The sequence below is a fragment of the Notolabrus celidotus genome, chromosome 1, assembly GCF_009762535.1.
Source record: "Notolabrus celidotus isolate fNotCel1 chromosome 1, fNotCel1.pri, whole genome shotgun sequence".
In the NCBI taxonomy this organism is placed as follows: Eukaryota; Metazoa; Chordata; class Actinopteri; order Labriformes; family Labridae; genus Notolabrus; species Notolabrus celidotus.
In genome coordinates this window covers 20527267-20542013 of record NC_048272.1, presented here as the reverse complement: position 1 = coordinate 20542013, position 14747 = coordinate 20527267, and the positions used below count along the sequence as shown (strand labels likewise).

General features: G+C 41.3%; 1 protein-coding gene across 2 annotated transcripts in view; it reads right to left on the bottom strand.

The window, feature by feature from the left end:
- igsf21a (immunoglobin superfamily, member 21a) overlaps positions 1 to 14747 on the bottom strand; it is a 381326-nt gene that overhangs the window by 167828 nt on the left and 198751 nt on the right. The gene's annotated exons all lie outside the window — the stretch shown is intronic.

Below are 14747 nucleotides of genomic sequence, written 5' to 3'. Positions count from 1 at the left end.
TCTTCAGATGCCATAAAGGAAGAAGGGTGACAGGATTTTAATGGCGCCTCTAATGCTGCTTTGAAGAGGGAAATTGCTGGAAGGCCAGGGCTGCTGCTTTTTTTTTTTTTTCCCCCACCGCCGAAGATCCTATCATTTTGATCCAATCCAATCCCTTCAGTGAGGTAAACAACGTCAAAGCATTCTGCGATTATTCTGTATTATGAACACATTGCCTCATGAAGAGACAAAGCTAAATTGTAAATATGTAAGCAAACAATTGTTCACCGTGAATGCGGGGTAACTCACATAACCTCTTGCCACTAGAGAAAACACACTGCCTCAGGCTCAGTTTGCTAAGTGGTGCTGCACGGGGAGTTGACAATGCTGAAACAACCAAAAGCCAGAGTGGGGAAATAAATTACCTTTGTCACCTGTAACCAATACAAGAGGGACTTTTACACATTTCCACAGTTTTACATATAAAAGGTCAAGATGTTCACTTCAAAGACTTCTTTTTCAGGAGCTGGAGTGTGATTTTTAGACTTTTTGATACCATTTGGCCACAGAAAGTTTTGGCACCCTCGTCAAGGACCTCAGAGTGTTGCGGCTATCTGCTCATTTCAATATCAGTTCAGGTTTGTAGACACCGAGCAATGACGTGCTGCTGGTTTGAGCTACAGACGAGGGAGACGCAACAGCAAAAGGTCAGCCTCTAAAAGCAAAGCAATGTTCAAAAACTGTACTTTCCAAACATCCAGACTTGTCCCGCCACTTTAGGTACAGTAATAGAGCTTTTAAAACACCACTACAGGGAGCTTGGAGACATCTCAGCCTGACATGGCAATACAGCACTGTTTGTTGAAATGGTGCAACCTTAAAACGAAAACCACCATTAACTTTCTTTGTAAGTATGATGTTTTCATTGAAGGCTGAAAAGCAGCTCGTTTAACTGGATTGAAAATGAGATGTCGCAGAGATAAAGAGTATTATTCAGTTTGAGAACTGAATTTATCAAGACAAATTATGCAGCAAAGCTGTCAGTGAATGGTTCAGCGCAGCTACTTCTCTCCCACTTCCTCAATTTCAAACAGAAGTAGTGCTCGGGCAAGGACCTGTGTCATTAAATCAGATATATTTTCCTTATTTTGTATTTGCAATCTTTAAAGATTTGACCTCCCTGTCAGTCTCTGAATATTTTGCTACCACTAAGTGTAAGCAGCTAAAGTCAGAAAGCAAGCTGAGTGTATATATTTTTGTTGTGGGTGCTCATTATTTTCCTCCTTTTTTGTAGTATTTCACTGGAACACCCACCGCAAGTAAAACTTCAGTTTAAGGCCGAAGTATCATATTAAAGATGCAAACAGCTGTCAACGTTTGAATGCCTTTATCTGGTGTTCTTATTCCAGAGTTTTTGGAGGCTGTAATAATCATTGAAAACAACACACACAGACATCTTTGAAACTCGTTAACGCAGGAAAACAAACTTAGAAATATTGCAAAGTTGTTGCAAAATGCTTGGTGTGCAAAAATAGATACACTGCAACAGATCAGCCATCATTTCACATATTAACCATTAAACTGCCCAATAAAAAACACTACTTATAGACTGTATAATAATGGAGTTATTCACCCCCCGTACAGTGTGTGCTGATCGAGAAATGAGCTATCCAGACTACACTTGTTTTTTGTACCAGGCTGTAACCATGTTTATTTCTGCTGTAAATATCAGCTTTTAAATTTGTGTGTATGTGGTTTCCAGTACTTCCGGATTCAGCCTCAACACGGTCTGACATATGTTGATGACTTACATCAACACTGATTTTATGACTGTATTCTTTTTCTTTTTAGCAATGTCAGATTTAAAACATTTTTACAATTTTGGCCTTAAGGTGACCAAAAAAGGACAGTATTTTAAACTGTTATAAATATGTCATATAATAATAAATATTTTCCAATTTTAGAAAAAAATCTTTCAATGAGAGTCAAATATCACCATAAATATAAATAAATTATACTTTCAAAAATGTTACCTTTTATATGCCAGTTTTTGCAGATGTCCTTTTTATGAAAAAACCCAAGGAAAAGTGATTACTGAGCACTAGCATGAGTAAACTGGTACACAGATGGCATAGACCTATCATATCATATCATATCATATCATATCATATCATACCATATCATATGTGTACAAATCTTGTAAATATACCCAGAAAAAGTCTACTGTCTTTAATATCATAAATCAAGGTTTGAAAAACAAACAAACATAAAACAATCGCATAAATTTGAGAATGACCGAAAAATGACTGAGGCTTACAAAGGGTTAACACACCCGGCCTTACCAGTTAAAATCACTTTGGTCTCACCTGGGACACAAATCCTGATGTGTCCTCAAATGAACTGTCTCTCTGTCGAAACTACAACTGTGACTGCAACAGGCCTTACTTAACATCAATAAAGCTAATTTTACCTTACCTATTAATAATAACAGGCTACTCAGAAGATTAGGGGGTGTTATGGGTCCTTGAACTTTATAGATGTGATCCAAATGACAATGGACATCTGATCAGCAAGTAACACACAAACTGGCTGACTCTTTCAAAATCCAAAATAGCTTTAAAGTCGACTAATAGCAACCAAGCGAGCCGGATGCGACCCTGGTGGTGAAGCTTTCAGCAGTGTGTCTGCCCCCTGGTGGCTGGCTGCAGTATAGGTCAAAAAATAAACTTTAAAAAAAAATACACGTAGTACGAATGTTTCTCACATCCGTATGCTGTGGTGATATGTAGTTAGTATTTAACTGTTTTGTGTTCAAGGCCTCTTTTTCCTGAAAAGTTTCTTCTTCGTTAGATTTTAGAGTTTAAAAAACGGGGTTCTACTTCCGGGTTTCCTTTGATTGACAGCCGCTGCAGAGTGAAACTTCAAAGGACACACAGCGTCTTGTGACGCTATGCTGTAGGGCGGAGCAGTGGCTTCACATGCTCTGGCTGCACAATGGCTGCGCCCAGGAGTGGGATTTTTTGGCTTCAGAACCGTACAACGGGAAGAGGCGGAGCAACGCTGTCCATTTTTATTTACAGTCTATGATAGCAACCAGTGAATAGTATCCCCCTACCCACACACACACTGCTTACTAACATGCAAAGTGTTCAGAGTACCTGGGTCAAGTTTAGCCTGAGGTTGCACACCATGATGAAGTGGGTCATGTTTTAAATCATCCTGCTGTGAGTAAGCCAACAATGCAAAAACTCAATCTATCTATTTATAGCCAGGCTGTTACATATTCAAGGTTTGAAGCACACAGGAAATTCTCCTGTAGACCTTCATAAAAAGCACCAGCAATGTTTCCTCTGGGGGTGTTTCTAAAACCACATCACTTCTGTTGGAGCTTCATCTCTGAGTAGCACTAAAGCGTTAGCCTGAAGGTACAAGTTCAAAGTCCTAACGTGGGCGCTGGTCAGGTCTTAGATGATGTAAACCTTCTGTAGGACTGACCTCCTGTGTGTGTCTGTGAGCTAAATCCAATGGCCTTGTGACCGTGGTAGCTTTTCATTAGATGTGGCAGACACCTAGGATGCTCAGCTTTTTAAAAAAAAGAAAAAAACACACAACAGCAAACAGCAAGCAAGCAGTGTGGGTGTGAGGAGATAGTTTCATTTACAGTGAAGTGAAACCTTTTCCAGGGGTAGAAATAGCAGCGTGAGGAGAAGTAACCTCAAGTAACTGGGCTGTAACAGACATTCCTTTGAGGGAGACTCAAACATCATTAATACAATTCAGGAGACACCGACATCACGGCAGCTAATTGCAAAGAGATCTCCTGGAAGTACAGAGGAACAAACACCAAAGCAATACAGGTGAATTAAGACAGATACACCAGTGACTGAGTTATCACATGAAAAAGTGCATATTGGTACTGTTCTCTGGGATTTCATTAGTTTAATCACTGGTCCAGATCAAATAAAAGACGGCTGCCTAAAACGCCTTCTGACTTTCACATTATCTGTATTTAAAGAAATTTATATTCCACTTTACAAAGTGACAGGGAAAGCTATTATGGCATAAAGGGAAAGGCATGACTGTGCTTATTTGCACTGATGGGCAAACACATGGGCAAAAGCAGCAGTTTACAAATCTGCAAGAGAGCTCACTTTCCCTCCATCCAAACACACTGCAGTTGACTATGGGGCGCCGTTTGTAGAGTTGTGCACACCAAAAATAACAGGAACATTTCTCCACATTCAGCTTCAAAACATCCTAAAAATGTAAAGTGAATTTTTAAAAGTCACTTTTTTAATCACATTTAGAGGAATATTTGTGATCTTCTTCACATTAAATTTTTTTTGGGGGAAATTATATTTAGTTAAAATCACTGTGAAAACTGCTGTTGATAGGAATGGTGTAAAAAACATTACTATTTTTCTGCTGGGTTTGAAGAAAAGGTCATAATGCCCATCGGTACTCATCGGTAAGTGAAGTTATTTGAGACTATTGTGAAATCTTGTGTTTTCCAATGCCTTTGTATCAAGCAATGTTATTATTACCCTCGTTCCCGTTATGACGGACCTATCATAGCTAATCTCCAATCTTCTGCCCTGATTGGTTAAGGGGCGGCCCCACTACGTCCTCCGATTGGTTATGAGTCCGGCACTATCAAGACTGCACACGCCGATCAGTGTTGGGGGGCTAAGAGGAAATCTGGTTGGGAGGGATAGTGTTGACAGACATAAATATAAATCTAAATGTTAAATATAAATATACATATTAAATATAAATATAAATGTTAAGGTCAGTACTGTCTCTGAGCGTTGTGAAACCCCTTTGCGGCCTTCAAAACTGCCTATCCAGCATTTTTACGGCAGGCATAGGGATGGGTACCTTTCACATTTGAACCGATACGGTACTGATACCCGGTACCTGGGAATCGGTACCGGTACTCAACGGTACCAATTTTCGGTACTTTTGTGTGTTTGTGTGGTAATAACTGTTAATTAAAAAAAAAAAAAAATCTCAAATTTGTTTAATTTAACATGAAATGAACAGAAACGATTAGATATATTAGCTGACACGTGCTCGTGGCGTCTAATTGCTCTTTCGGGAGCTTATCAATGAACACACGTGAATGCCTGCCGTCTCTTTATAATAACAGGACAAACAAATTACTTGTTGGGCATTCATGCACACAGGAAAGGTTATAAATATGGCAGGTAGTCGGAGTGAGAGAGACCGTCTCAACCATAGACTGTATAAAATAAACTCAATCCTCCTGAAGTTCTGCCTCGTGGTGAGTTCGCGCGCCCGTCAGCTGCAGGCTCCGTTGGCTCCGTTGCGCGCTCCTGCGCAGATGAAGAGAGCAGGGAGCAGAGAGGTCCACCCGATCAGTCTCGAACCTTATTACAGGGGGAAAGTATGGAAAATATCCTCCTCTTCCACTCCCTCACAGTCACAAGGATGCGTTTAGGTACAGAAACATGTTACCGTTTGATTTTACATGAATCGGTACTTGGTAGTACCGACGGGTTCGGTCGGTACCTTTAAAAGTACCAAATTTGGTACCCATCCCTAGGCAGGCAGTGTAGCTAGTAACCCATACTGACAGACTATGATTGGTATATCTGTATCGCTTTGTGATGCTTTTATTTTGGTACTTCGGTAAGGCGGCAGTGTGAATTTGTATTGGGCGCCGTTAGTACCAAAATAAGAGCTTCATAAAGCAATACAGATATCCTAACCATAGTCGGTCAGAACCATAGACTGTATAAAATATGGACGTAGAATCCGTGACGTCACCCATCTGTTTCTGAAGAGCTGTTTTGAGGCCAATCATCTGCCTTCTGTCGAGGCAGTGTGACGTAAAGAGGAGGAGTTTGAGCCTCCTAGCCAACAGCTGCATAGTTCCCGCAGGCAGCTGTGCCTCTCATTTGAAGATTCGTAATCTCAATATCTTTGAAATTGCCGCGTTACAAAAAAATTCACCCCCCTCACAGTGAGAGCACATTGAGAAATGAGCTATCCAGACTACACTCGTCTTTTGTACCAGGCTGTAAACATGTTTATTTCTGCTGTAAAGATCGGCTTTTTCCCATTCATGTGTATGTGACTTCCGGTACTTCCGGAGCCAGCCTCAAGCGGATCCTCAATGAACTGCAGCTTAACACTTCCGCATTGGACTCATATTTTTAGACCGGAGGTTGCCGCTTGGTCAGAACTGACTTCAACAGGTTACTAGCCGGGCTAACTAAAAATTCACTCTAAATTTTTATGACATTTTAAAGTTTAATGTGGATAAATGTTGCTGTTATTTTCGGTGTGCACAACTTTACAAACGGCGCTCCATAGTTAACTTTAGAGTTACAAGTCTTCATAAACCTATGCAAAAATCTTCTCCTGGCCCTGAAGCACTAAGGTGAGTAGGAGACATTTCCAAGCTGTCTCCTCTTTCACAGTCCATCTAATCCAACAAGCATTACACGTGCTTCTGTCCTCCCCTTGAAAATCCTGGTGGATATTGCAGGTGTCAGATTTCTGGATGTCGGAAAGACTAAAAGACCTGAGAGGAAGATTTCAGCCTCACATGGGTCATCTCTGTGGCATCCTCTCTTTATCTATCCCACCTTAATGATTTCACCTCTTAATTAAAAGTGACCCCTGCACCTAAGTGTAATAAATCTGAAAGAATCAGCACATCAGTGGACGTCTCGCTATCCCCACAAGAGAACCAGTTTGAGGTGAAAATGACCGACAATGGGAGGAAGAAGAGAACAGGGGGAGTAGGAGAGAGTGGGAGGAGGAAAGAGAGTCAAACAGTGCCAAAACGGCTGTACAAGAGGGAGGGCAAGAGGGAGATGAATACTCTTTGATTGCAGAAAAGCACCGATGGGGAAGCAGGGCTTTGCTACTACTGCTTTGTTGAATCCAGGCCATGCAATGCATATGAGGCTCAGAGGCACCAAACCTCTCCAACACGCGGCCATCTGGAGGTATGAAAAGACAGGAGTGAGCGCGAGAGAGTCAGCTACCTCTCCCTTGTCTGCAATGTGGCAGATAGTGGATTCTGGCTGAAGAAGACGCCAGGAGGTGAAAAAGAAATCCCCGACAGGTTAGCCGACAATGGGGTGAATTTGAGGGTGCTCAAAAGGCGGCCCTGTGCCTCTCCTGAGATGTGATAATGCCAAGATCTCTCGAGACAGAAAGGGTGCCTGTATCTGGCCTAGACAGCCAGCTGAGCTTTACTCTCTAATGATGCTGCCTATTATTGGGGTCAGATTAGGACTGGGTCTCAGGGGTTAACCAAACCCTCCTCCCTCCGCCTGTCTGTAGTGGACCTATTTATAGGTTGCAGCTGCATCAGCAGCCACTGGAGGAAATTCTGCGAACACACTGCAGGCCAACTGTGAGACATTCAACCTGAATCCTGCTTCATAACTTCAGGCAGCAGTCGGAGAATCACTACAGCACGTCCCTTTTATAGTATTTCTCAAGCTGGTCAGGAGGAGAGACCGGAGAGAATCAAACGCAGCTCTAATCCCCACGTACGGAGATATTGAAGACCTCACACCGTTTAATGGTATGCTGAGATAGGGTTGAGTAATAACAGCGTGTTCTTCACATGGTGCCTTATAAGTAGAATATAATGGTGTTAAAGAAACGTTCAATCACATTTCACTTGCATTTCTTTGAGATCTGATGTTTGAAGTCTTCCCTTGTGAAGATGGACGCCCGCATGCTTCTCAAATAATGTCTTAATGAGATTTATTCCCATTCAGCCCCTCATTTAAAGACTTAGACAAGCAGCAACAAAAGAGCTGATCGGAGCATTGTCATGAACCAGCTTGGCGCTTCCCCTCATATCCGTGCTAATTTGCCTAATATATTATTATCTCACAGAGGGTCTTTTTGGAACAGGGCTGAGGCAGTGGGAGACATTGTGAAAACTGGTGTGATCGCTGTAGCCGAGCACAACACAAAGACAATACCAGACCTCCTTTCTCTAGGATCAAATCCTTCTTTTTTTCTTCATGAATGAAGCTACATTTACTTGAATGAATATGTTCCTCATGTATGAAGAGATGATTTAAGCCCAAAAACATAATAAAAAAACAGGATGCTGTGTAAAATGTGAACAAAACCGAACTAGATGATTTGCAAAACATTTAAATCCTAAAAAATAGAGCAAATATCAACATTTCACATTTTGAAACTGGATTTTGTTTTGTATATGTTATATGTATATATATATATATGTTAAAATACATGCTCATTTTGAATTTCATGCCAGCAACACATTTCAAAACATCTCGTAGAGGAGTGAAGTTAAACGTTTCTGAACCCAGGAGACCAGTTTATGGAGTTTGAAAGGGAAATGGAGGATTCTCCTTTGTGCTACTTTCTCTTCCGTGATGTGCCAATTTTTTTTCCAACAGGGGACAAGTCAGGACTCCAGGCAGGCCAATTTAGCACCTGGATTTCTACTACATGAGTCATGCTGTTTTAGTACGTGCAGAGTCTGGTTTGGCATTGTCCTGCTGAAATATGAAAGGTCTTCCCCCTGAAGAAGGTATTGTCTAGATGGCAGCATGTGGCTCAAAAATCTATATGGTTCAGCATGAATGGAGGCTTCCCAGATGTGTAGGATACCAATTCAATGGGCACTCATGCATCCCTGCATCATCACTCATGTAGCTTTTGAGCTGTGCACTGATAAAGGAGAGGATGCAGTGTCCATGATTTCCAAACTAAACGTCACATTTTGACACACAATCAATGTATCAATCTTTATTTATACAGCGCCCAATTACAACTCACGTTATCTCAAGACTCTTTCAAAACTGAGCAGATCTAGACCGTACTCTATGTTCTATTATTAACAAAGACCCAACATCAAGACAGGATAAGATGCAGTCCCATCTTACAGACAGGACTTGGTCTGATCTCATCTTAATCCACCATGAGCAGAGCACTTTGCAGCATTCAGCAAGTTACAGTGGCAAGGACAAACTTCCTTTAATAGGCAGAAACCTCCTGCAGGACCAGACTCTTGTTAGACAGACATCTGCTGAGACTGAGTTGGGGTTGGAGAGAGGGACAGAGGAGTATAAGAGAGAGAGAGAGAGAGAGAGAGAGAGAGAGAGAGAGAGCGATGATAGTGATGAGACTGACCGTAGTAGTAGTCGTAGCTGTTGCCGCTGGAGTCTGGCATGTCCAAAGCACACAGACCACATGACAATTTCCTACCTTGCCACAGTCCATATTAGGGATGCCGACATTAATCGAGTATTAATTGATTGTGAAGAAGTTACTCGAACACATTTTTTTGGTTGGATTTTTCTAGCACGTGGAACAAACATCACATGGTCTTATATTTCGTGCAGCTATCAGGGAGGTGTTTTAAGTTTAAAGAATGTTTCGATGTAAATCAGCTGACTGAATGTGTTGTGCACAGCGGAGATGCTCAGCTGGGGGCTGCGGCTGAGTGACAGGCCACCACAAGCGCTTTTTTTCTCTGCCGCAAGACTGATTATGACTCGGTTGCGCTCCCAACTGACACCTGGCTGCGTACACATGCTTATTTTTCTCAATAGACGGAAAACTGGACACTGTGAGTCTGAAATATGTTTCTGTTCTGTTCCCTTGTTGTAGTCTGAGCCTTCACTTTTATGACTGAATGTCCGCAGAGATTGTGAGCCTGCTCCACACGTTGATATTCAGGGTTTTACGTTTTGGACACCCCAGTATGATCTGTAGATATACTGTCAGTTATAAACATTGTGTCGTGAAGGAAAATTTGATTCAGGAGAAAAAAACGCGTTTGGCATTGTTTATGACGGAAAACGTTTACATTTTTTTTATGATTAATCGATAATTGATCGTTAACATTTCCAAAGAGTGATCACAGAAAATACTTGACATCCCTAGTCCATATTTAGCCCAGGAACAGAGAAATCAGCGGTTTGCATGCATGTTTTAGTTTTAACCTGCAGTTGTGAATGCAGAGACAAACTGTATTCACAGACAATGTTTTTTGGAAGTGATTTGAGCCCATGCGGTGAATTCCACTACAGAGTCATGTCTGTTTTAAATGCAGTGCTGCCTGAAGGTCTGTAGATCATAACCATCCAGTACTGTTTTTTGGCCTTGACGCTTTTGTACAGAGATTTTTCCAAATTCTCTGAATCATTTTATGATACCTATATAAAAATAGATGTTTTCTAAGAGCTGAACCAAAATAATAAGAATGATATTTAGATAGATATTAATGATTTGAACAGACAGAGGAAAAGCTTAAATATATTGAAATATATTGTTGTGACATCGGCATTTGGTGGAAAGGCATAAAGTATTTGCATTTGATTTAATAACGAGGAACAAAAAGTAACCTCTGAGCCTTTGAGCTGCAGACAGCAGCAATACACAGTGGGAAATACTCAGTATATGAGGTAAGGGAGTGCTAAGATACAACAATAACGCACCATGCCCCAGCGAGGTAAGAGATTAAATTCACTGTCATTGCTTTTATAGATCACAAAGCATTATATATACTCTGGGTAACACAGATGAAAGTGTTGCAAAAGTGTTGCACCTAAAAGAAGCGTAATAAACCAAACAAAATACGACGCAGCAGGATAAAAGTGCATCGTGTATTAACTTTATTAGTCTGCAGCACTTAGAGTTGCCAAGTGTAACAAGGGGGAACGCTGAGGTGTTGATATGCCTGCTGACAGAGGCGGACTGTAAGTGATGGCTACGTCTGTGGATATGCTGCAGAATGTAGATCTTCATTCAGTCGAGCAGATCCCGAGCCATCGGCGGCCTCGCTGCCTCTTAACCTGCGCTTCTACAGCCCTGCATGCTGCGCTCCCCTGCTGGCTGCTGACTGACAGAGGACTTGGTTAAAGGGATTTAATGCTTCAAATGACAGGCTCCTCTCCTCCCTCTGTCTGTCATTCCTCCCAGCGGGGCACCACGGCTAATTTGTGCCCATGGCTAACTGATAGCATAGCGTACCTTTGATGCTCAGATTGGCTCATCATTTAGTGCCCTTCTAAATCAAACAGATGCTGAATATGCAGAAAAAAGTGAGATTAGTAGGAGGTTGGAGGAAAACAGGTTCAGAAGTTGTGAAGGGAACTCAACATGCATTAGCACAGTTAGTGTGATTTTTGTTTCAAAGAGTCCGATCAAGCCCTCCTGTCACCTATAATTTATGACTGTATATTATTCAGCTGCTCTTGTGTTTACGTTGTGGTGATAATGTAATTGCTGCTTTGTTTATGTTTGCCAACATCATTTTCTAGAGTGGCCAAACAGTACATTTAAGGACAGGGCTACATTTTGAAGGTGCAAGGAGCAAGAGAATTAGTGATGTGTCGGTCGCGAACGATACGGCTCTAAGGGCCCGCTCTTTGAAGTGAACGATGGGAGCCAGCTCTTGATTGGGAGACGTTTTTTTTTTTTTCTCTCTCTTCTTTTTCTGTTGAAGCCTCACGTAATTGGTCAAGACATGGTGGCGTCTTGACCAATCACGTGTCTACATTGAGCAGAACGAGGAGGGGAGGGGTTACAGACACACACAACACAGCACACCAACAGGAGGGAGACGAGAGGGAGAACGTGCGCGACAGAGAGAACGCACTGGAAAGGTGAGAAAACGAGTGACTGCAGGAAACAGTAAACTTTAGACACAGTTCAATGGCATAGACTGTTTAAAGGCAGAGTGTAGACTGTGCAAGGTGAAAGTGTCATCAATCAGGGTCCACAAAAAACCTGCAAAGGCACATTAGACTGTGAAGGATCTCAGTCATCCAGGTCATGGACATTAGAACTGTTTATCCATCAGTGCAATAAGTGAAGAATAAAGACAGTAAAGGGAACCTGCTGTTAATGACGGTGTTTAAAGCTTATAAGTAATAAACGTACAATCAGAGATTGGACCTTTTTGTCTAATTGAGATGAGTCTTGTTTTTTGTACTTTATAATTTAATTTCTGTAGAACTCTGCTCCATGTTGAGTATATAAATAAAGCCTTTTAAATGATAAACATTTGATATAATGTATGTTTTTTACATTAGTAATTCATTTGAGATATAATTTAAAGCTGGGGTTGGTAATCAGATTTAGATACACTTTTTGTCATACTGGTTAAAATGATCTTTATGTCCTGATGGCAATCAATACATGATGTGTTCCTAAAAAAGAGTGAAAAAAAACTGCTATCTACAGCCGGAGTAAACCTGGGAAAACACCAACCAATCACCGTTTTTTGGCTCCCCAAATTTTAAACCAATCAAATCCTGTCCAGCCAGTCTGCCCTCCTCCTGCGCATACATTTCCCCGGCGTGCACTCCTCCGAGTCCCCGTCTCCTGCCTCTACTTCCCCTGACTCTATTTACTGCCCCTCTCGCTCGTCCTCGGGCCTGTCCCATCTGACCTGATGTGGTGCTTTGCTCAGTACTGTAGTCCAGATCAGAGTCTAAAAAGCTCTCACCAACAAGCAGAATAATTAATGACGTTCAGTAAGTCCTACAGAAAATATATATTTACTGTAGCGTCTGTCCGGACACTGTAGTGATGACGAGCCGATTCGTGAACACGTTGAGCTTTAATAACCGGTCACTGTCGGCCGTGATCATGCCAACCAACAAAGCAACAATCAATGTTTGAATGAATGAAGAACTTCTCCTCTTGTCTCTCCTCTCTCCCACTCGCACGCTCTACACGTCTCCTGATGCCTTCACTGACTGTCAACACTGTAGGAATTAAGAACATCTACACTGAACACGTTTAACAAACAGTAGAGCTGTTACAGTATTATATGTGTTATAACTTTTCTCCTGATATCGTGTCACCGGTACAACTGGATAATGCTAGCATGACAGTTGTAAGTACTAACAGCAGCCATGTTTGTTTGTGTTTTTAACTTTCACTATGATAATGTTTTGGTGAGGACCGGTTTTGAATCAGTCACGATCATTTGGTCGAGAATCAGCGGCGCTCGTGCATGTGAGCGGGGGGGGGGGCGTCGTTTTGGAGGAGCTCTGATGGAGGAGGAGAGGGGTTAGACGGAGTCATGAGGAAAAGCTACATTCAAATTCATGCTGGTTTTCCAAGACTACCAACCCTAGCTTTAACATTATTTTAGGTATACAGTCGTTCAAACAAGAAAAAATCTGAGGAGCCACTTGGGAGCCGAAAGAGCCGGCTCTTTGTAGTGAGCCGAGCCAAAAGAACCGGCTCTCTAAAAAGAGACGGAATTCCCATCACTAAAGAGGATGTTCTGGAAACAGTCTTTCTATCCACACTTTGCTCTGTGGTTGAGCTTAGAAAACAAAAACTGCAGGTTAATCTAGTTGAGCAGCAAGCAAATACAAACCTGCTTCATTCAACATTATTCCTGACATGCCTGTTACATTGATGAACAACATTTCCTAACTAAAGCCCACTGAAGTGGACTCACAGTGAGCGTGCAACAGTGCTGTCCTAAAGCTCCTCTATCATCACGCCATTGTACTTTTATATTGATCCAGCAAAAGTGTCATTCTGGTGTCCCGGTGTGTGAGTTCACATCACGTTATGGCGTTGCAGAAGCAAAAGAGGTAAATACACAGCGGGAGCTCCACAAACACACACTTAGACATGCATCCACACACACAAACACAGCAGTGTGCCGCCCTGCCTGCTCTGATGCTTCATTGAAATCCTGTCTCTCTCCTGTAATGCTTTTATTTCTAGACCGACTCAGAGGTGGGAAAACTTGGTCTACACAGCTTCTGAGACACACATAATAAAGGTGAGCCAATGCATATGATAATGCTAATAGTAATGCTAATGCTACTGCTAATGATAATAATGTTTTTTTTTTTATTTATTTATTCATTTTTCATTTAAAAGGACCATGCATAGTAAGTAACACTTTTGTAAATATGCAGGAATTAGCCAAAAGGCTTGTTTACATCCGTAGTCCCTTGTCAGATGTTAACAAGGCTCTCTAAAAATATCAAGATTAAACAAAAAATAATAATAAAGTAAAATAAAATGAAAATAAAAATTGAGAGCAGAAACCGAAACACAAACAAAAAAGACGAAGAAAAAAAAGGGAATGATGATATAATAATAATAATAATAATAATAATAATAATAATAATAAATAAATAAATATGACTTACAAATAATGCAAAATAAAAAAATCCAACATTTAGAAGTTGTCGAGAAGCAGAGGGAGTCCAATTTTAAAGGGGTGCAAATATCGCCTCTTTAACTGGCATTATTAAAAAAGGCTTACACTTCTTCACCGAGTCTATACGACCATATCTCTTGGCGTTGCATCACTTAACATGAATTAGTTGTTTTAAATTATCAGTTAATTAACCCAATTCAAAGACATATGGTTGTGCAAATAAGGCAAATTGCAGTGGTCCTCTTTTGGACATCTGTTGCTGTTATTTGGTACGTAAAGCTGCTTTTCCACCACAGGAACTTTACTTCATGACGAGGAACTTTAGGAGGTACTAAGAGCTTAAAACAAAGTCAAGGGTGCTGTATTTTATTCCCAATAGGTTTATTTTGACTTTTGTACCCCGCTTTGTTCCATATGCTTTGCAGCTTTAAAAAATTCTGACAGCACAACCCAATGCCAACTCGAATCTGTGCCTGTTAATCCGGGTAGTAGAGCATTATAGCTTTGTGGCAGTAGCCAGTAACTGGAGCTACAGCCCGGACTAGTGGCAAGTGAACACACTACAGCTGAGACACAACATGACCGGCATTTTGGG